Source organism: Xenopus laevis, chromosome 9_10L (assembly GCF_017654675.1).
Source record: "Xenopus laevis strain J_2021 chromosome 9_10L, Xenopus_laevis_v10.1, whole genome shotgun sequence".
NCBI classification, from domain to species: Eukaryota; Metazoa; Chordata; class Amphibia; order Anura; family Pipidae; genus Xenopus; species Xenopus laevis.
Window position 1 is genome coordinate 14,167,313 of NC_054387.1, and position 22,027 is coordinate 14,189,339.

At 42.0% G+C, this 22,027-nt stretch overlaps 1 protein-coding gene across 1 annotated transcript in view; it reads left to right on the plus strand.

The window, feature by feature from the left end:
* Positions 1 to 2,818: 2,818 nt before the first annotated feature.
* The window catches only part of LOC108700920 (breast cancer anti-estrogen resistance protein 3 homolog), a 248,726-nt gene continuing 229,517 nt past the window's right edge, over positions 2,819 to 22,027 (plus strand). Inside the window, exons 1-2 of the mRNA XM_041577573.1 lie at positions 2,819 to 2,971; positions 17,341 to 17,489. The gene's annotated coding sequence lies outside the window, so the exon portion shown is untranslated. The remainder of the gene's footprint in view (positions 2,972 to 17,340; positions 17,490 to 22,027) is intronic.

Sequence of the window (22,027 nt, forward strand, 5' to 3'; positions counted from 1 at the left end):
AATATAAAATTTCCTATATTTTAAGCTTTCTTCCCTATTAATAACATTGGTATCATTCTACTGGCCAGAGTGGGAGAGGTAATGGCACAATTGGGGAGTTGCTGGGGTGCAACAAGGAGATGGCCGTGTGTGTGTAAGGGGAAATTATTTTATTGCTTCCCTCCCCAATTTTACTCATCAGAGGGCCCAGTAGGCTAATAATTGTGAGCCCTTGGGGGAGGGTCCCACTATCTTGGTAGTATGACGCCCCATGATTACTGATGGAAATGGATTCAATTGTGAATACTGGGCAAATCTGTACCCGGGCAGTAACCCATGGCAACCAGTCTCATGGTTCTACCCACAGCTGGCTTCAATGAGCTAAGCACTGACTGGTTGCTATGGGTTACTACCCAGTTGCAAATTTGCCCAGTGTTGAAAACCAACCTCCAGCAGCTAAAGATTTAACACCAGGAATCAAATCTCAGGTAAGGGTTCAGGGTTCATACATGGATTTAGTGAGACTACCTAATTTCAGCTCATATGCAGCTTTAGGGCAGAATTCTGAATCACTGTACCCACTAAATGCTAATTAAATAATATCACAGGCAGGTTATCCAATAGGGACATGTTTATGGAAGAGTATAGGTGCCCAGGAATCAAATCTGAAATAATAGTCCGGTTTTATCTTCAGCTATGCTAAATGCAACTATACATCATTTTGCTGCACTCAGTAGGCCAGTCCAGAGCAATAACGTATGGTTATTGCTGGTCAGTTCTCCTCTGGGTCTGCTAATCAGCTGGCTTCTGCTACATTGTTTCAGGAGTCAGAAAACGCAGTGCAAATAACAAGAGGAAGAGAGTACAGATTTCAATGACAATCACATGTACAGATATATTTCTCCGAAATGTACTTAAACATACCTCCCAACTGTCCCTTTTTCGGAGGGACAGTCCCTCTTTTGACAGCTCAACCTGCAGCCCCTCATTTGTACTGGAAAGTCCCTATTTTCTCTGCACTGAACAGCCAGAAAATGAAACAAAATTTCTCACTTAATTGGCTTTTAGCAGAGAGCCCAGAACAGCTAACAGGTGCAAATAAGATACTTTGTAACAATTTTGAGACACAATAAAACAGTTTAGATAAGGAGGAATATTTTCAAACTTTCATAACCTGCCAAATTTTGTAAAATGAACATGGTAATTAGGGTGTGTGATCACATAAAGGGGCGTGGTCAAAATATAGCTGTTCTACATGCAAAAAAAATTTTTGCCCCTCTTTTTAATTCCAAAATGTTGGGAGGTATGACTTAAATGAGGTGGTTCACCTTTAAATCAACGTTTAGTATGTTATAGAATATCCAATTCTGAGCAACTTTTCAATTGGTCTTTGTTATTTTTTTTTATTTATTTCTTCTGACTCTTTTGATCTTTCATATGGGAGTCACTGACCCCATCTAAAAACAAATGCTCAGTAAGGCTACAAATTTCGTTATTAGGGATGCACCGAATCCAGGATTCGGTTTGGGATTTGGCCAGGATTCTGCCTTTTTCAGCAGGATTCAGATTGTGCCCAATCTTTCCACCCGGCCGAATACCGAATCCGAATCCTTAATTGCATATGCAATTTGCATATGCAAATTAGGGTTTGTCACTACACAAGGAAGTAAAAAATGTTTTCCCCTTCCCAACCCTAATTTGCATATGCATATTAAGATTCGGATTCGGTTCGGTATTCGGCCGAATCTTTTGCGAAGGATTCGGGGGATCCAAAACAGTGGATTCAGTGCATTCCTAGTTGTTATTGCTGCTTTTTATTACTCATCTTTCTATTCAGGTCTCTCCTATTCATATTCCAGTCTCTTATTCAAATCAATGCATGGTTGCTAGGGTAACTTGAACCCTAGCAACCAGAATGCTGAAATTGCAAACTGGAGATCTGCTGAATAAAAAGCTAAAAAAACACAAATAATAAAAAATTAAAACCAATTACAAATTGTCTCAGAATATCACTCTCGACATCATACTAAACGTTAACTCAAAGGTGAACAACCCCTTTAATGGGGTGGTTCAAGTTCAAGTTTTAGTATGTTATAGAATGCCTAATTCTAAGCAACTTTTTAATTGGTCTTCATTATTTATTTTTGATAGTTTTTGAATTATTTGCCTTCTTCTTCTTCTGAGTCTTTCCAGCTTTCAAATGGGGGTCACTGACCCCATCTAAAAACAAATGCTCTGTAAGGCTCTACATTTATTATTATTGCTACTTTTTATTCCTCGTCTTTCTATTCAGGCCTCTCCTATTCATATTCCAGTCTCTTATTCAAATCAATGTATGGTTGCTAGGGTAATTTGGACCCCAGCAACAGGATTGCTGAAACTGCAAACTGGAGAGCTGCTGAATAAAAAAAACGAAATAAATTAAAATCCACAAATAATAAAAAACGAAAATCAATGGCAAATTGTCTCAGAATATCACTCTCTACATCCTACGAAAATTTAATTTAAAGGTGAACAACCCCTTTAAGGTTAGATTTTCTTTCATTATGTAGAACAACTGACCTGCCCGACCCCTATGGACAATTGTCGCACGCAGGTGACAGGCATCCCTTGGGCAGACGCTGAGACAATTACCTGGCCCAGGGGAGGGGGAAGGATAGGGGGACATAATCTCCAGCGCTAATTAAATGGCATTCTGGCTCTTTAAATGTTCCCTCGGGACACCAGGAGGGACGGTGGTTCCAGACAGTGACATCACGGGCCGTCTGGAGCAAGACTGACAGCTGGCTCAGCCAATAAAAAGTGAAGCCGGGAGAAAGGGACGACGCGCTGGCCAATGGGCGTGCGAGGGCCGTAGCCAGAGGAAGCAGGCAGGAATAAATACACGTGGTTGCGGGAGGCCGGCCCTTCTGGTTGAGCAGGGTGTAGAGTAACCTCGTGCTGACCTTATCGGGACTGACATTAGCTTCCCTCTCCCAGATCAGCTGAGCAGGTAACAGGCAGTGAAACGCCCCCCTGTAATATGATGTTGCATTCCTTTGCCTGCCATGGGGCACCCTATTATAGTATGACGTCATCATAATATATTCACATTGATGCTGCTGCTGGGCCTCTGTGCTGTAGATACAGAGTTATACTATAGTAATGTAGTATTTGTTCAGATAAGCAGGAGAAGGGAGCCAACTACTGTCATGTCTGGTAGCTGCTCATTTCACTGCTTCTGCATGGCTGCTTAGTATTGAGCACAGTTCGCAGCACAAGGCAAAATGTGGTTTATTAGCATTTATTATGGCGTTTAAAGAGAACTAAACCCTAAAAAGCAACAAGACAAAAAAATGCCATATTTTATATACTGATGGTATTGCACCAACCTTAAGTTTCAGCTTGTCAATAGCAGCAATGATCCAGGACTACAAACTTGTCACAGGGGGTCACCATCTTGGAAAGTGTCTTTGACACTCACATCTTGGAAAGTGTCTGTAATATAAGCTAGAGTCCTGCGCGGAACCAATTTCTAAGACCCGGACCTGAATTCGTAACCTGAACCGCTACCCGCATATTTACCCACTTTGAACCGATACCCGCAACTGCCTTATCCGCAACCCAGCGACCACCATCAATCCGGAAGTGATGTTGCTGGAAACCAGCAGACTCGCATCTAAACCCGCACCTGAAAAGCCTACCCTCATTCCGCGGGGTACCTGCTTTTTTTTGCGGGTAACCCGTGGGTACCCGACTCGCTGCAAGACTCTAATATAAGCTGATGCTATAGGGCTGATTATTAAATGATAATGCTAATTGCACTGGTTTCTTTGCTACCATGTATTAATTATCTGTATTAATTACTAATCAGCCTTATATTGTGACATTTCTATTCTATATGTACTGTATATTGTGAGTGGGTCCCTAAGCTCAGTAAGTGACAGCAGCACAGAGCATGTGCAGTGAATCAGCAGAAAAGAAGATGGGGAGCTACTGGGGCATCTTTGGACACACAGATCTTTACTGCTAGGGCTGTGGTTGCCTTGGGCTGGTACAGAAGCACAAAGCATAATGTACAACATATGTAGCTTACTTTTTCAGTTAAGCTTTAGTTCTCCTTTAAGGGCCTTAAAGGCAGTTGTATGTGAGAGGTAACTAGTAAGGACAATTTTGTGGCTTAGATTGTGAGCTTTGCAGAACAGGAACTTATTATACATCAACCATGTTTACAATAAGTAGAGGTAAAGGTGCAGAGAGTGTAGGGAAGCTGAAAGTTTGAAGCCTGGATTTACTGCGCAAATCCAGGGGGCTCTCCTGTTGTTAAAATACAACTCCCATCATCCCTCCATGGGCAGCTTCCTTTTCAGTGAAAAACAAAGTATTGGGCTACAAATCTCTCTACCTCAGGGAGGTTGCAATCTAAATTCTGGGTAAGGGTTGGACATTCCACCAAACTCAGATGTAACCCCTATTCTAGGTAGATGTGCTGAATTGCTTGATTGTTATGTAACTATTGGCAGTGGGAAATGGGTAACTTACAGTACTGGGGTGCAATTAAAGGAAATGTTAAGAAAAAAATATAAAATCCCATTTTTACATCCTCTTTAATGTTTCCAACTCCAGCTGGAGGGACAAAGATCGTGCAGCCGGATTTAAACAGATAAACTGGGATTCTCATTGAAGGATTATTTTGCTGCAGCCTCTGGTTCTGCAGAGTTGGGGAAAGTTTGTATTAAACAATACAAAAACTATAAAATCCACATTAGATTACATGACAACACAGGACCCAGTGCAGTCTGCAAATTCTGATTATTAATCAGTCTTTCTGTATCAGCTTCTGGCAGATATTATTTGACTTGTGCTGTTTTGATCATTTATGACGATCCCTAAGCAGCCCAGACCACACTGAGCATGTGCACAGTCTTGGTCTTGCAAAGATGTTTTACATAGTTAACTGTGGCCAACTTTGAAAGCATAAATCATTTGTTTCATTAGGCTTGTGGTGCAGGAAGTTCATGTTTATGTTTAGTATACAAAATACAGCATTTCTAGCCTTATTCTATTTTAGACTTTAGTTACCTTTTAAGCACCACCCGTAAGCCGACTCTTGCAGTTCTCTTCCAGGTCTGTTGATCGTCTGTGTTCTGCTACATTGTTTTAGGATACAGGACCAGCAGTGCAGAAAACATAACCAGCCAGATAGATACTTTCAAAAGCAATAACTTTACTGCATACCTCCCAACATTTTGGAAGTAAAAGAGGGACAAAATGTTTTTTTCACAAGTATCGCAACAAAATGTTTTGACCACGCCCTTTATGTGGCCACACCCCCTAATTACCATGTTCATTTTACAAAATTTGGCAGGTTATGGAAGTTTGAAAATATTTCTCCTAATCTAAACAGTTTTTTTGTGTCTCAAAATTGTTACAAAGTATCTTATTTGCACCTGTTAGGTGTTCTGGGCTCTCTGCTAAAAGCCAATTAAGTTAGAAACTTTGTTTCTTTTTCTGGCTGTTCAGTGAAGAGAAAATAGGGACTTTCCAGTACAAATGAGGGACTGCGGGTTGAGCTATCAAAAGAGGGACTGTCCCTCCAAAAAAGGGACAGTTGGGAGGTATGTTTACTGTAACTCGGATCCCATACCTGTACCTACTTTTAAGCCAATCTAAGGATGACTCTGATGGTACACAGGGCATATATCAGGCCCATCTCCCTTTAACTGCTGTGGAGGTCACAGTCATTGTGGTTCGTCTCTTATCTCATGGGAGGGTTTGGAATGGAATAGGGTTTGAAATCTTTAAACCCTCTGTAGTGAGTTGGAAAACTTCCAACCTGCGCATCATTAGTGCCCAGTGGGCAAAGCCGTATCTAGCTCTGGTGGGTAAAGCATTGATATACATGTCTACATTGTGCCAACGAAATCTCACACTGCGCCGTTTTGCTCTTTCATCCGTCTGCCATTCCTGAATTTGTATTTCTTCTTTTCGCCCCTCTTTCCCAGAGTGAAGCCCCTCTGGTGCCTTGGCATTGTCGGCGCTTTCTAAAGTGTGTTGGTTTGGTTGCAAACAGACAGTGTTTGTGCAGGAAAAAAAGATTCCTGTGATTTCTGCCTACACTGTTTTTATTTTTAACACCAGCTGATAAGTCAAAGCTCCAAAAAAGAACAACTTGTACTTTAAATATAATATCTCTCCCACTGATCTGCAATGGGCTGGGCTGCGGCACAACCAACTGCTTTATTCTCATTCCACCTGAGCACGGAGAGAAAGCTCTACATAAACACACAAATACGTGTATTTTAACCCTACGATACATGTTTAGGAGTTTCTGTATCTTAATAGGACTGGCTGATTAGCAATGACACTTGAGGTTTACTGCATGGCGACTAGCACTTACACTTGGTACATTAGCAGTTACACTTTAAGCATGCTGCATGGCACATTAGTAGTTACCCTAGAGACATGCTGCATGGCACATTAGTAGTTACCCTAGAGACATGCTGCATGGCACATTAGTAGTTACCCTAGAGACATGCTGCATGGCACATTAGCAGTTACCCTAGAGGCATTCTGCATGGCAAAGTAGTAGTTACCCTAGAGACATGCTGCATGACACATTAGCAGTTACCCTAGAGACATGCTGCATGGCACAGTAGTAGTTACCCTAGAGACATGCGGCATGGCACATTAGCAGTTACCCTAGAGACATGCTGTATGGCACATTAGCAGTTACCCTAGAGACATGCTGCATGGCACATTAGCAGTTACCCTAGAGACATGCTGCATGGCACATTAGTAGTTACCCTAGAGACATGCTGCATGGCACATTAGTAGTTACCCTAGAGACATGCTGCATGGCACATTAGCAGTTACCCTAGAGGCATTCTGCATGGCAAAGTAGTAGTTACCCTAGAGACATGCTGCATGACACATTAGCAGTTACCCTAGAGACATGCTGCATGGCACAGTAGTAGTTACCCTAGAGACATGCGGCATGGCACATTAGCAGTTACCCTAGAGACATGCTGTATGGCACATTAGCAGTTACCCTAGAGACATGCTGCATGGCAAAGTAGTAGTTACCCTAGAGACATGCTGCATGGCACATTAGCAGTTACCCCAGAGACAAGCTGCATGGCACATTAGCAGTTACCCTAAAGACATGCTGCATGGCACATTAGTAGTTACCCTAGAGACATGCTGCATGGCACATTAGTAGTTTACCCTAGAGACATGCTGCATGGCACATTAGTAGTTACCCTAGAGACATGCTGCATGGCACATTAGTAGTTACCCTAGAGACATGCTGCATGGCATATTAGCAGTTACCCTAGAGACATGCTGCATTGGACATTAGCAGTTACCCTAAAGGCATTCTGCATGGCACATTAGCAGTTACTCTAGAGACCTTATGCATGGCACATTAGCAGTTACCTTAGGCATTCTGCATGACACATTAGCAGTTATCCTAGAGACATTATGCATGGCACATCAGCAGTTACCCAAAGATTTTGCATGGCACATTAGCAGTTACCCTAAACCCATGCTGCATGGCACATTAGCAGTTGCCCTAAAGACATTCTGCATATCTGATTAAAAGTTAGAAATTAAAAGTTAAAGGCCACAAATGAGACCCCGCTAATTTTGTAGGCAATAATATATATACCATACAATGCTGGTTTTGCTTTTGTCTGTAAATGAACATTCGGGATGCACCGAATCCAGGATTAGGTTCGGGATTCGGCCTTTTTCAGCAGGATTCGTATTTGGCCGAATCCTTCTGCCTGGCCCGAACCGAATCCTAATTTGCATATGCAAATTAGGGGCGGGAGGGAAATCGCGTGACTTTTTGTTACAAAACCAGGAAGTAAAAAATGTTTTTCTCTTCCCAGCCCTAATTTGCATATGCAAATTCGGATATGGGTTTGGTATTCGGCCGAATCTTTCGCGAAGAATTCGGGGGGTCAGCCGAATCCAAAATAGTGGATTCGGTGCATCCCTAATTAACATTATCTTCAAAAATGGCCCCTTTATTGGAGCTCCCCATAGATGTTCTCTGGTCCCTGTCCCTGTTTCAAATGAAAGGTAGGCATGTCCTTACAGTCCCTGCCAGAAGCACAGTTGGGGGAACTAGCCAATCACAGCCCTATAGTCCCACAAGCAAAGACATGCTTCAGTTCCCTATCAGGTCGCCCTAGCTGCTGATTGGTACCTGTCCTACACTGCCGGCCAGCTCCCCTGCTCGGCCTGGAAAAAGAGGCAGTTGGAAATGGAACAGATGCGGGTCTCGTTTGAAAATCCCGACTGTATTCAGAGAAGCCTTCTGAAGGAATAAGCCGTTTATTGACAAAAATGTTGGATATGTATTCAAATATATCCAATGTATCCAAACAAACCAGCAGTAAACACATTAGTGTTGTGGTCCTGTAACACCTGCAGGGCCACAGATGGGATGTCCCATGCGTACCTCCCAGCAACCATATTTAAAAAGAAGGCCTTTTTTTGGAGGGGTGGGGCTAAAATGTTTGACCTACGTACAGACATACGAGGAAGCCAAGTACAGATTTTCTTGCCGGTTGGAAAAGTACAGGTTGAGCGAAGCTCAAGATTTGCCAACATTTTCTTTGCTTTTAGTGTTTCTTAGCAACCAAACTGCATTTTCGTTCCCTTTTCTCCATATCTGTTTTGTGCTTCCAGTTCTGTTCCCCATTCTGTAACATTGGGATTATTATAGTTATTATCCTCTGTACTGAGCCTCCATATTACACAGCATTGTACAATCAGTCGTCACATCATGTTTCGGCATGGGTCACTAAAACTTATTGTAAGGTTGGTCAGTTTTGGACTGGGGTCTTATGGGGCCCACCAAAAACCTAAGGCACATTGCTTACTAATTACTCTCTCCTCTTTCTCTTGTCTTGTTATCTGCTGTTATAGGGGCAGATTTACTAAAGGGCGAAGTGACTAAAGGTGGCCATACACGGATAGATCCGCTCGTTTGGCGATCTCCCTCCGATATGCCCACCTTGAGGTGGGCAATATCGGGCTTATCCGATCGTGGGCCCTAGGGCCCAACGATCGGATCCTAGCGTTCGCCAAACAGGCAGTCGGATCGCGGGACCGCATCAACGAACAGATGCGGCCGCGATCCGACGGGATTTTTAACCCCATCCGATCGAGATCTGGCCGACTTTCGGCCAGATCTCGATCGGGGAAGCCCGTCGGGGGCCCCCATACACGGGCCAATAAGCTGCCGACTCGGTCTGTCGGCAGCTTTTATCGGCCCGTGTATGGCCACCTTAACGCTTTCAGGCACATCTCCGATTTATTACCGGGTGCAGGCATAACTTCGCTAGCAAAAGAGACAGACGATAGCGCTCAATCCCACTCTGGTGAATGGACGTTACTCTGCAAATTCACTAAGATGCGGATTTTACTGGACGTTACCTCTTTCGTCAGACTTGCCTTCTCCAGCTCAGAGCAGGCGAAGTGCAATGGAGCGCATAGTTCTTCCTCATAGTTCTAACCTGCGGGTACCCGACCCGCTGCAATGATGCTTGAGGCCAATGTTATTAATAAGAAAAAATGGCAAGAATATAGGATGGCCGGTATTGTTTTCCAGAAAAGGTGGCAACCCTAATGGGAAATAAGCCTTTATAGATTTGTGATCCCAGCTTCTTATAGCAATGGCTGCCAGATCTCTGCAGACCAATCAGAAGCTGCCACATCACTCCTCCCCCACTAAAAAAAAAAAGTCAGCTTGATAACCCCCACAAATAGGCTGATCTCAGGAGTCCAAGTATCACATTTGTTCCATTTCTTGATGATCTCCGTGTTCTGTTGCTAAAATGGAAAATACAGAAAATTAGTATTTTGCCGGGTTGGGGGAGGCAGCTGCTTTGGGCCCCCCTAATGTTTTACAAAGCTGTTCTTTGTTTGAGAAGGGCGGACAGAACCAGGTTATTTTTAGTTTCCTCGCCCTGATACCAGCTTTGCTTTTGTTAATGCTGCCAGGTTTTTGGATTCTGACTGGGCTTCTATAAATGTCTGAGCACAGATTGAGAGAGCGGCACAGATTAACTGAAATGTCTCCTACACACTGGAGAGAATAAACGTCCTAAAAATCTCCCTGTCTACAGCACAGGTTTCCAGACTCTTGATTCAAGCCCCTGTTTTGAGGTTCACCATATCCATGGTCATATCAGTAGGTCCACTATGATTCTGGGAACATCTAGGGCACCAAGGGTATCTGGAAGCTCCAGAAATCTCACTCTAGCTGGTCTTCAAGCAGAACCCACCCACCCTCTACTTTGAGCCTAGGGGAACCACTGATTGGAACAGTGCATAGAACAGAAGGTCTAAAGGCCAGTTAGGGTTAGATTTGGGGTGAGTGCTTATTTGTACCCTGGGTACCCCTGGGACTATGGCAGGGTGACTGTTATCCCAATGTTTCTATATATCTGTAACCTTGTTATGAGCTAAGGGGGCCCAGTCTGAAGGCCAGTTAGGGTGAGATTTTGGGTGAGTGCTTATTTGTGCCCTGGGTACCCCTGGAACTATAGCAGGGTGACTGTTACCCCAATGTTTCTATATATCTGTAATCTTGTTATGAGCTGAGGGGCCCAGCCTGAAGCCCAGTTAGGGTGAAATTTGGGGTGAGTGCTTATTTGTTTCCTGGGTACTCCTGGAAGTATACCTAGTCATTTAGGGGGTGTATGCGTGTGTGTGTAATCTATAGGCTGTGGCAGGGTATCTTTTTCCCATTGAAGCAGGGAGCAGACAGTAAAAGTTGTTGTTGTACTGTAACTCTCCAGTAGTGGCTGCATTTGAGAATGTTGGCAGCCTGAGAGAGCAGATAAGTTACAGGTTACGCTTCACGCTTTATAGGATTATCAACGAGAACAAAAATGTCACCTGAGTCCGTCAGTATAAATAATAGCACAAAGGGTAGGGTACCGGGGTGCCTCCAGGGACCCCTGAGACAACACAAAGCCACAGACAGTCAGCGGTGGAATGCGTCTCGCAGCCCTGGGCTGACCTGATTTTCTTGCTGCTAACACTGCGCATTCTCTCTCCTCCTCCTGCGCATCTGATCCTTCATCCCTCCTGTTTTCTATTCCCTCCTGATTATGCTTCACAGGGTAAGGAAATCTCATTACAGAAATAGGTTGAGCAGACGTCTGATGTTCTTAGTGTGCCGGGGAAGTCTGAGAGCTTGGTGTTTCGGCTGATGGAAAGTATTATAGGGGAAAGAAACCAACCAAGACCCTGTTACTTTCCGACTTGCTTTATTGGTGTGAGTTTGTTTGCCCTTTCTCCGACTGCAGGTTTTGTGCTTGGCTGTATAAAGTGTTTGGTGGCAATCGGCCAAGTCGGAATAAGTCTGTGTGTAAGAGAGGCTCACTGTTGGAAGATAGGCCTGCTACTTGTGCCCCCCAGCCAGCAACTTCAACGTTTAACCATTCCCTTCCTGGGGTGGCGTGATTTGGGGCTTAGATCACAATAGATATGTTGGTCAAGGAGTTTTATTTCAATAGGGTCTTTATGTTCTGTCTCATTAAAGATTTAACAATATGGCAGCTCCTACCTGCGAGCATTAATACACACACACACACACAGAAGGAATGTTCTGGGCACACACTTAGCTATACCCTCATATTGTACTGTCTAAGGCAAACACTATGGCACCTCCTTCCCATATGTATAAATACAAATATACAGAGAAGGAATGTTCTGGGCACACAATAAGCTATACCCTCATACTGTACTGTCTAAGGGAAACAATATGGCACCTACTTCCCATATGTATAAATACAAATATACAGAGAAAGAATGTTCTGGGCACACAATAAGCTATATCCTCATACTGTACTGTCTAAGGGAAACAATATGGCACCTACTTCCCATATGTATAAATACAAATATACAGATTGGGAATGTTCTGGGCACACAATAAGCTATACCCTCATAATGAACTGTCTAAGGTTAACAATATGGCACCTCCCTCCCACATGTATTAATACCATACCTCCCAACTGTCCCTTTTTCGGAGGGACAGTCCCTCTTTTGACAGCTCAACTTGCAGTCCCTCATTTGTACTGGATTTGTCCCTCTTTTCTCTGCACTGAACAGCCAGAAAAAGAAACAAAGTTTCTCACTTAATTGGCTTTTAGCAGAGAGCCCAGAACAGCTAACAGGTGCAAATAAGATACTTTGTAACAATTTTGAGACACAAAAACACAGTTTAGATAAGGAGAAATATTTTCAAACTTTCATAACCTGCCAAATTTTGTAAAACAAACATGGTAATTAGGGGGTGTGGCCACAGAAAGGGGTGTGGTCAAAAATTGCTGCGCTACATGCGGGAAAAATTTTTTTGTCCCTCTTTTTACTTCCAAAATGTTGGGAGGTATGTAATACAAATATACAAATTGGGAATGTTCTGGGCACACAATAAGCTATACCCTGATACTGAACTGTCTAATGTTAACAATATGGCACCTCCCTCCCACATGTAAAAATACAAATATACAGATTGGGAATGTTCTCGGCACACAATAAAAGCTATACCCTCATACTGAACTGTCTAACGTTAACAATATGGCACCTCCCTCCCACATGTATAAATACAAATATACAGAGAAGGAATGTTCTGGGCACACAATTAGCTATACCCTCATACTGTACTGTCTAAGGGAAACAATATGGCACCTCCTTCCCATATGTATAAAAACAAATATACAGGGAAGGAATGTTCGGGCACACAATAAGCTATACCCTCATACTGTACTGTCTAAGGGAAACAATATGGCACCTCCTTCCCATATGTATAAATACAAATATACAGAGAAGGAATGTTCTGGGCACACAATAAGCTATACCCTCATACTGTACTGTCTAAGGGAAACAATATGGCACCTCCTTCCCATATGTATAAATACAAATATACAGAGAAGGAATGTTCTGGGCACACAATAAGCTATACCCTCATACTGTACTGTCTAAGGGAAACAATATGACACCTCCTTCCCATATGTATAAATACAAACTGGGAACTTTCTTAGCATTGTATGTTCTTTTATTATGCTGAATAGTTTGAGTGCAGGTCTCCTTTAATGCAATCTATGTGACGGACCTTTTCATTACTGGGCCTTGGGTGAATGCGCAGTAGAGTCCTGCAGCGGGTCGGGTACACGCGTGTTACCTGCAAAAACCTGCGGTACCCTGCGGGTTGTGGATAGTAGTTCCTGGTGCAGGTATAGACGCGGGTCGGCGGTTCTGCGGGTCGGGCCACGGGTCTTCTCAATAGCGATATATTTACTAATTTTTTCTGGCAACGGCTACTTCCGATGATGTCACTTCCGGGTTACAATGACAGCACTTCCGGTTGTACTCCTCCCCCCCGATCACGGCTACTTTCAACGATGTCACTTCTGGTTTACAATGACAGCACTTCCTGATTCTTGATGGTCAGCAGGTCGCAAGTCTGGGTTGTGGATAAGGTACTTGCGGGTCCAGGTTGCGGATTGCAGGTTGCGGGTACGGGTCGGGTCCCAAAAAATGGACCCGCGCAGGACTCTAATGCGCAGTAGTTACACTTTTGTATCCGCTACAATGTAGCTGCATATGAATAAGCATTTTTGTGTTTTGTCTTTTGCTGATATTTACAGTGGCTCAATTGGTTGTTTCCTTGTAAAATAACTCACCTCTTAAGCACAGGATCATTAAATAAAAGTCGATTTACAGAGCAGGGCATTGAGCTGCTAGTGTTTTGTTTCCTAAATCACAGTTACGACCTTGGCTCATGTTCAGCTTCATTATGTGAAATTCTGATAATTGAGTGAATCCGATCTCTCTGTTTAATGTACTGGTCTTGGCTGGGGTCCTAAAGGTTCAGTTTATGTGTCTGCCCCCCCAACCCCCTAGCATGTCATGTACTAAACCTGCTGTTACATTTAATAATAGCTGTTAAATACAGGTGCCTTTAGTCTGTATTTGGTACATAACAATATAACTGTTTATAAATAGGCACAACTATACCCCCAACCTTTGTCACAGGGTGACCCCCATATCATATATGCACTTAATGTAACTGTATAATATATAGGCACAGATATACCCCCATCTTTCCCCCAACCACTGTCACAGTGTAACCCCCATATCATATATGCACATAATGTAACTGTATAATATATAGGCACAGATATACCCCCATCTTTCCTCCAACCACTGTCACAGTGTAACCCCATATCATATATGCACATAATGTAACTGTATAATATATAGACACAGATATACCCCCATCTTTCCCCCAACCACTGTCACAGTGTAACCCCCATATCATATATGTACATGATGTAACTGTATAATATATAGGCACAGATATACCCCCATCTTTCCTCCAACCACTGTCACAGTATAACCCCCATATCATATATGCACATAATGTAACTGTATAATATATAGGCACAGATATACCCCCATCTTTCCTCCAACCACTGTCACAGTGTAACCCCCATATCATATATACACATAATATAACTATAATATATAGGCACAGATATACCCCCATCTTTCCTCCAACCACTGTCACAGTGAAACCCCCATATCATATATGCACATAATGTAACTGTATAATATATAGGCACAGATATACCCCCATCTTTCCTCCAACCACTGTCACAGTGTAACCCCCATATCATATATGCACATAATGTAACTGTATAATATATAGGCACATATATACCCCCATCTTTCCCCCAACCACTGTCACAGTGTAACCCCCATATCATATATGCACATAATGTAACTGTATAATATATAGACACAGATATACCCCCATCTTTCCCCCAACCACTGTCACAGTGTAACCCCCATATCATATATGCACATAATGTAACTGTATAATATATAGGCACAGATATACCCCCATCTTTCCTCCAACCACTGTCACAGTGTAACCCCCATATCATATATGCACATAATGTAACTGTATAATATATAGGCACAGATATACCCCCATATTTCCTCCAACCACTGTCACAGTGTAACCCCCATATCATATATGCACATAATGTAACTGTATAATATATAGGCACAGATATACCCCCATCTTTCCTCCAACCACTGTCACAGTGTAACCCCCATATCATATATGCACATAATGTAACTGTATAATATATAGGCACAGATATACCCCCATCTTTCCTCCAACCACTGTCACAGTGTAACCCCCATATCATATATGCACATAATGTAACTGTATAATATATAGACACAGATATACCCCCATCTTTCCCCCAACCACTGTCAGTGTAACCCCCATATCATATATGCACATAATGTAACTGTATAATATATAGGCACAGATATACCCTCCATTATATTCTCACTATTGAAACATTAGCCCCCACGGGGGATAGGACACAGTGAGTGGCACAGACAAACAGCTGGATAGAGTTGAGGTATAAATTGTAACGAGTGTGAGTTACTGCAGTGTCGTGAATTAAAAGGAACATCTGTATTCCATTTACACTGGTAGGAGGCAAAACCACACACTGGCTGGCGCAGCACCAAGTCTCTACAAATCTGCGCACATTCGCTGCTCTGCTATTTTTGTGCATTATCTGTTTCTGAGGGGGAAAGAAAACAACGAATTCTATTGCATTCGCTCGCATATCTCTGAGCAACAATCTGGGACCCTATAAAACGAACATTAACACCAAGTGAGTTTTTTGAGTGATGCCCCCATGGCTACACAGCAACTTGTTCATAAACTATAGTAGTGTTTCTGAAGCAAACACACCAATGCAGGGCAACAATATATTGTATCCTAATTCTTTTAAAACACTTTTATTTTTTGGTGTTACTGTTCCTTTAATTCGGCTTTTTAACTATTGTTTAAAATAAGTCATGGGTGCCCACCCTGCTTCCTCCAGGTGAGAGGAGGAGAGCCCTGTGTGCACCATAAAACATATTCTTATACTTTTGTATTTTTCAACCTGAATTACAGGTATAGGACCTGCTATCCAGAATGCTTGGGACAGTGGGGCAGATTCACTAATCAGCAAATTCGCAAGGTACGGCTTCGCATCCCTTTGCATTGCTACACCTAGCCTGGCGAAAATTCGCTCAGACATCGCTAATTTGCTAAAATGCGAAGTTGCGTCCAGAGTGCCGAACGCTGGCGAATTTTCGCTAGCGTTACTTCAGCAATCAAAGCGAAGATGCGCTACCGTTCAATTATGCCTAGCGCAACCTCGTTAGAGGTCTTTGCTTAGGCTAATTTGCCTACAACGGGAAATTGTAAAGTCGAATGGTCGTATATGTTGCAGCAAATACACATAGAGTTGTAATATTGCCCTACACATGAGCCCAGTGTATAGTTTGTGTTCCATATGTTAGAAAATGGGAACCCGGTTACCCAAAAAAATTTTAAGGACTTTTGCAGGCTATCACTCTGAAAAAAAGAAAAGACGCCTGCGTTTTACGGAACTTAGAAAATTTTTACACTAAAAATTTAGTTAACGTTCAGTAAAATCTGCATCTTAGTGAATTTGCGTAGTTACGTCCATTCGCCAGAGCGAAAATTCGCCTGGCGATAGAGTGCGAATGAGCGTTAGCGTCTGCTCCCGTTAGTAAATCTGTGAAGTGCCTAAAAACGTCACTTTGCCCTTTAATAAATCTGCCCCTTGTGTTTTCTGGATAAGAGGTGTTTCCGTAATTTGAATCTCCATACCTTTAGTTTACTAAAAACTCATTTAAATGTGATTTAAACGCAGTAGGATTGTTTTGCCTTCAATAAGGATTAATTGTATCTTAGCTGGGCTTCAATACAAGCTACTGTTTTATAATTGCAGATCAAAAATGATTATTTAAAAAAAATTTGATTAAAATGGAGTCAATGGGGTATATTTATCAAAGAGTGAAGTTAGAGGTCACCACAGTCCTCTAGAGTGAAATTCCGCCACTCTCCATTCATTTCTATGGGATTTTGAAAGGCGTATTTATCAAAGGGTGAACTTTCACTTTCACCCATTGATAAATTCTGTTTACCCATTGAGGACTGTGGCGACCTCTAACTTCACTCTTTGATATTCCCCTATGGGAGATGGTCTTCCTGTAATGCGGAGCTTTCTGGTTAATGGGTTTACAGATAACGGATCCCCTGCCTGTACTATGTTCCTCTGCATCTGATGGAAGCAAAAGAATGGGGAATGATAGTGATGCTGCTTATAGCTTCATGATTTGGGTTATACCCTTTACCCCCTCAACTGCCACATTTGCAGTAGTTCCAATTAAAAAGGAGAGGGTGTGGTCATACTCATATTTCTAAATAAATATATTATTTTATTAAAAATATATATTTTTTTTTTAAAGGGTCAAACTGAGTTTTTGGAGAAGCAGCAGTTGGACAAACCCCTCCACCATGGAAGACACTGCCATTGGCTCTAGCCCCAAGACGATGATGTAGTTCGTAGTCCAAGAAAGAATTCGGGGTCGTTGCTAGGCTTATGATTATCATACAGGTTAGTGTCTGGGTCCAGAGGATGGTAAGCATGTGTTTACGCTCTGGGGGTGAGATTATATCATCTGTAGCTATGTGAAGAAATATTCTAATGGATCCCCCACTCACAGGGCTATATGTTTATGTTACTGTTCTGCAGCTCCTGAGTTAGTCGTTATCTTGTTGCTATGGTCTCTGTTATGGTAGCAACCAGGCAACAGAATAGTTATTTAAAGAGCAAATCATCACCAAAATAAAAATCTGCCTAAAGGAGATAAATGAAAAAAAAAAACAACTTAATTTTGTAGGCAACTATAAGTAATACAGTATATGGTGTTGATTTTACATGGTGCTAAAAATTAATATTATCTTAAAAATAGCCCCTTTATTGGAGCTCCCTATACATCTCTGGTCCCTACCTCTGTTTCAAATGAGGTTTGGGCGTGTCCTAACAGTCCCTGCCAGAAGCACAGTAGGAGGGGGACAGCCAATCACAGCCCTGCAGTCACACAAGCAAAGACAGGCTTCAGTTCCCTATCAGGTCCTGCTAGCTGCTGATTGGTTCCTGTCCTACAGAGCAGTGAGCTGAGAGCAGCCGGCTCCCCTGCACAGCCTGGGAATTCAGGGAGCAGGAAGTGTATAATGCACTGGTACGTTTTTATTTTTTACACAAAATGTCTCCTTTAATGAAAGAAAACAATTCTTAGCAACATTGCAATATGCATTCATTACAAACGTTCTATGGTTTTTATGTTATGTGTATATGTATTGCTATTGAAAGCTATAGCTGTTGATTCAATGTACGACAAGGCAGTTGATTAACAGACCTGTCTTTGCCGCCCCTTCCTGGCAGGGAAGGAGGGACGAAACACTGATGTTACAACTTCTCCACAGCTTACAGACAGCATGCAGGAACTACGTTACCCACAATGCATTGAAATCACATGTGCAGGGAATCGTGGTGTTTGGAGGATGCAGGCTGAGGATAGATGGCTGCTGATACAAAGTAACAGTAGTCAGCCAGCTCAGCAAAGTAGTCAGACAGATCAGCAGAAGAGCAGGGGGCTAGGCTAGGCTTAGGGAACTGTTCCAAACCATTAACAATCATAAAAAGTCTGCATATTTTTTAATTGATGTATATCGCATAGTTGCTTGAAATTATGTTTGCTTTTCAAAAAGCTTAAATTATGTTTTTGTGGAGTTCCCCTTTAATTAAACTCAGGGATTCTGCTCAGCAGGGACAAAGGTAAGAAATGTATCAACTAAATGTATGAATTTAGAACTGTTTAGAGGGTCGGCGACCCCCCCTCCCAAAGCTGCCTTAGAAGGTGAAAAATTACAATTTACACTTCAATATTACAAAAACAGTCACGCATAGAGAATAGAAAAGTAATTGGAAAAAAGTCTTTATTTTTGGTGATCTATCTGAAACCAACTGAACTGAAAAAAGTGTTGGAAGTTGAACAAACAAAATGGGAAGTTATGGCATGGTTATTGGTCCTGAGGCTGGTCCGAGTCTATTTGAGGGAAAGTACCCTGCAGACAGAATGAACATTTTTGTTTAGCGGGTAGGTTTTTTTTTTTTAATTACTTCAAATGTGGAGCACATAAAGTGCTTGAGTAATTCCAACGCATACCTCCCAACATTTTGGAAGTAAAAAGAGGGACAACATTTTTTGACCACGCCCCTTTCTGTGGCCACACCCCCTAATTATGTTCATTTTACAAAATTTGGCAGGTTATGAATGTTTCAAAATATTTCTCTTGATCTAAACTGTTTTTTTTTGTGTCTCAAAATTGTTACAAAATATCTTATTTGCACCTGTTAGCTGTTCTGTGCTCTCTGCTAAAAGCCAATTATGGTAAGTGAGAAACGTTGTTTCTTTTTCTGGCTGTTCCGTGCAGAGAAAATAGGGACTTCCAGTACAAATGTGGGAATGTCCCTCCAAAAAAGGGACAGTTGGGAGGTATGGCAACGGACTGATTTCCATGGTGAAAAGAAGGCAGTTCTGAATGTCCATTATTTAAAGTCCAAATCAAACTCAACTGGAAATTGTAAAATCATTTCCAAACAAATAATACATCCGCTTTCACTTTTTCAGCCTGCCTGTGCCATAATGGGGACCTCATTGCACCCGTGGACTTCTACCAGTAACATAAATAGTATTGTATTGAACTTATTTGACTCTGCTTTGTCCTTCTGTTTGTTTTGCTCCTCTCTCCGTCCCATTGTTTTTGCGCACAAGGAAAATCCAGTGGATTAAATGATTCCGTGAAGCGGCAGGCGATGGCAATTTAACTCCGTGTTTCTGCAGACTTGGCTGTGTAAATGTTACCCTCGGGTGGGCGCCCGGGGACAGCTGCACGGAATCAATTCAGCGGATTTTACATGCACTTTAGCGCACCTGCGTTTGGCAGCTTTCAGGCCGCAACCGTGACAAATAATCCACCTTTAGTATTCATAGTCACCAGGGAGCTGGGAAGTGCTGGGCGGGGAGCGGATTAACTAGTTGTTGGTCACGGTTAGAAGACTGCAGGGTATTGACTGCATAATAGATTTGGAGTTTTTTTTTTTTGTCTGATAAACTACATCTCCCATAACTCTCTTTTTATTTAGGTTTCATAAACAAGGCACTTGTCTCCCAGTCTATAAAACTAAGACATTTGCAGAGGGATCACTTGGAACTAACTGAAATGAATACAGTAGCCAATGAGAATGCTGCAAAGTTTGCAGTTTAAAAGTCAACAGTCAGTGTGTGTGTGTATATATACTTATAAACTTCTGATTTTTTTCAATACATTCCCGTTGAATGCGATACTATGTTACTTATTACGTTTTCCACATATTGGGGGAATTTAGACCCGTGAGTGCCTCCACTTTCTACAAATATATATTTATATATATATATATATATATATATATATAGTAGAAGGAGAACCAGCACACACTGTAATCATTTGAAGTGAAGTCTTTATTTGCACAACGTGTTACATGTTAATCCGACGTTTCGGTCCCTCCTGGGGACCTTTTTCAAGGATATCATGTGTGAATCAAACAATTGTTTAAATACCCACCCCCTCAGTGGTTTTTTGGCGCCCTGCTGACAAAACCACTGAGGGGGTGGGTATTTAAACAATTGTTTGATTCACACATGATATCCTTGAAAAAGGTCCCCAGGAGGGACCGAAACGTCGGATTAACATGTAACACGTTGTGCAAATAAAGACTTCACTTCAAATGATTACAGTGTGTGCTGGTTCTCCTTCTACTATCTACAAATTTGACCGTGCACCACTGGCTTCTAACAAGTAATGTGTGCTGGTACTGTGGACTATCTATATATATATATATATATATATATATATATATATATATATATATATATATATATATATATGTGTATATATATATATATATATATATATATTTATAAATGTGTGTGTGTATATACATGAGAGTCATTTAGTATAGCTGTCCATCTAATGGGCAACCTACTTTGCTATTTAAAGGGCAAGTAAAGCCAAAGATGCATACACCAGACCAGAGATCCCCAACCTTTTTCACCCGTGAGCAACATTCAGATGTAAAAAGAGTTTGGGAGCAACACAAGAAAAATGTTCCTGGATGGAGCCAAATAAGAGCTGTGATTGGCTATTGGTAGCCCCTATATAGACTGGCAGCCTACAGGAGTCTCTGTTTGGCTGTACACCTGATTTTTATACAACCAAAACTTGCCTCCAAGCCTGGAATTCAAAAATAAGCACCTGCTTTGAGGCCACTGGGAAAAACATCCAAGGGGTTGGGGAGCAACATGTTGCTCACAAGCTACTGGTTGGGGATCACTGCACCAGACGCATACCTTTCAAACTATCATATAATTATTACCATAAACATTGTGTATTGTAGCAACCAGGCAGCAGTTAAGAGTGGAATGGAAGATGAACAGGAATGGGCCAAGACCATAAGCAATGCAAAATAAGCATTGGAATAGAAACTGAAGCCTTACAGTCTGCTTTGTGGTTGGTGTGGTCAGCTGCAGACTCATTCAATATTACTCCAGGCTTAAACATTACATTAGAAATTATCTTAAATAAAGTGTAAAAAAGTAGAGTAAAAAATGTGAATTTCCCCTTTAAATGTGTCTTTGAGTGTGCTGTATGGAGCAGGAGTCAGACAGTGACTCATATACATTGGTGGAACAGTATCTCCATGGATGTGTGAGAGCCGACCGTGAGTCAGCAGCACATGCACAAGTGACACATCTATACACTGCTGTATGTTCATTAGCTTTAAAGAGCAATGTGTGTATATATATATATATATGGAAAGGGATTTGCTTCTTCAGTAAAAGTGAATTTGTGTCCAACTCAGCATTCTCTGCTCAATGGTGCTGATTGTCCATACCTGGAGTCAGTACAGGTGAGTGGGAGAGGGAGTAGAAGCCATGGAGATTTAGGCTGGTGAGAGAGTCATACAATGTCAGTGCAGCACAGGTTTCTACTTTAATAGAGAGAGTCCCTGTGCCTGCTTAAGCAGCAGACTTTTCTTGCACCGTTGCT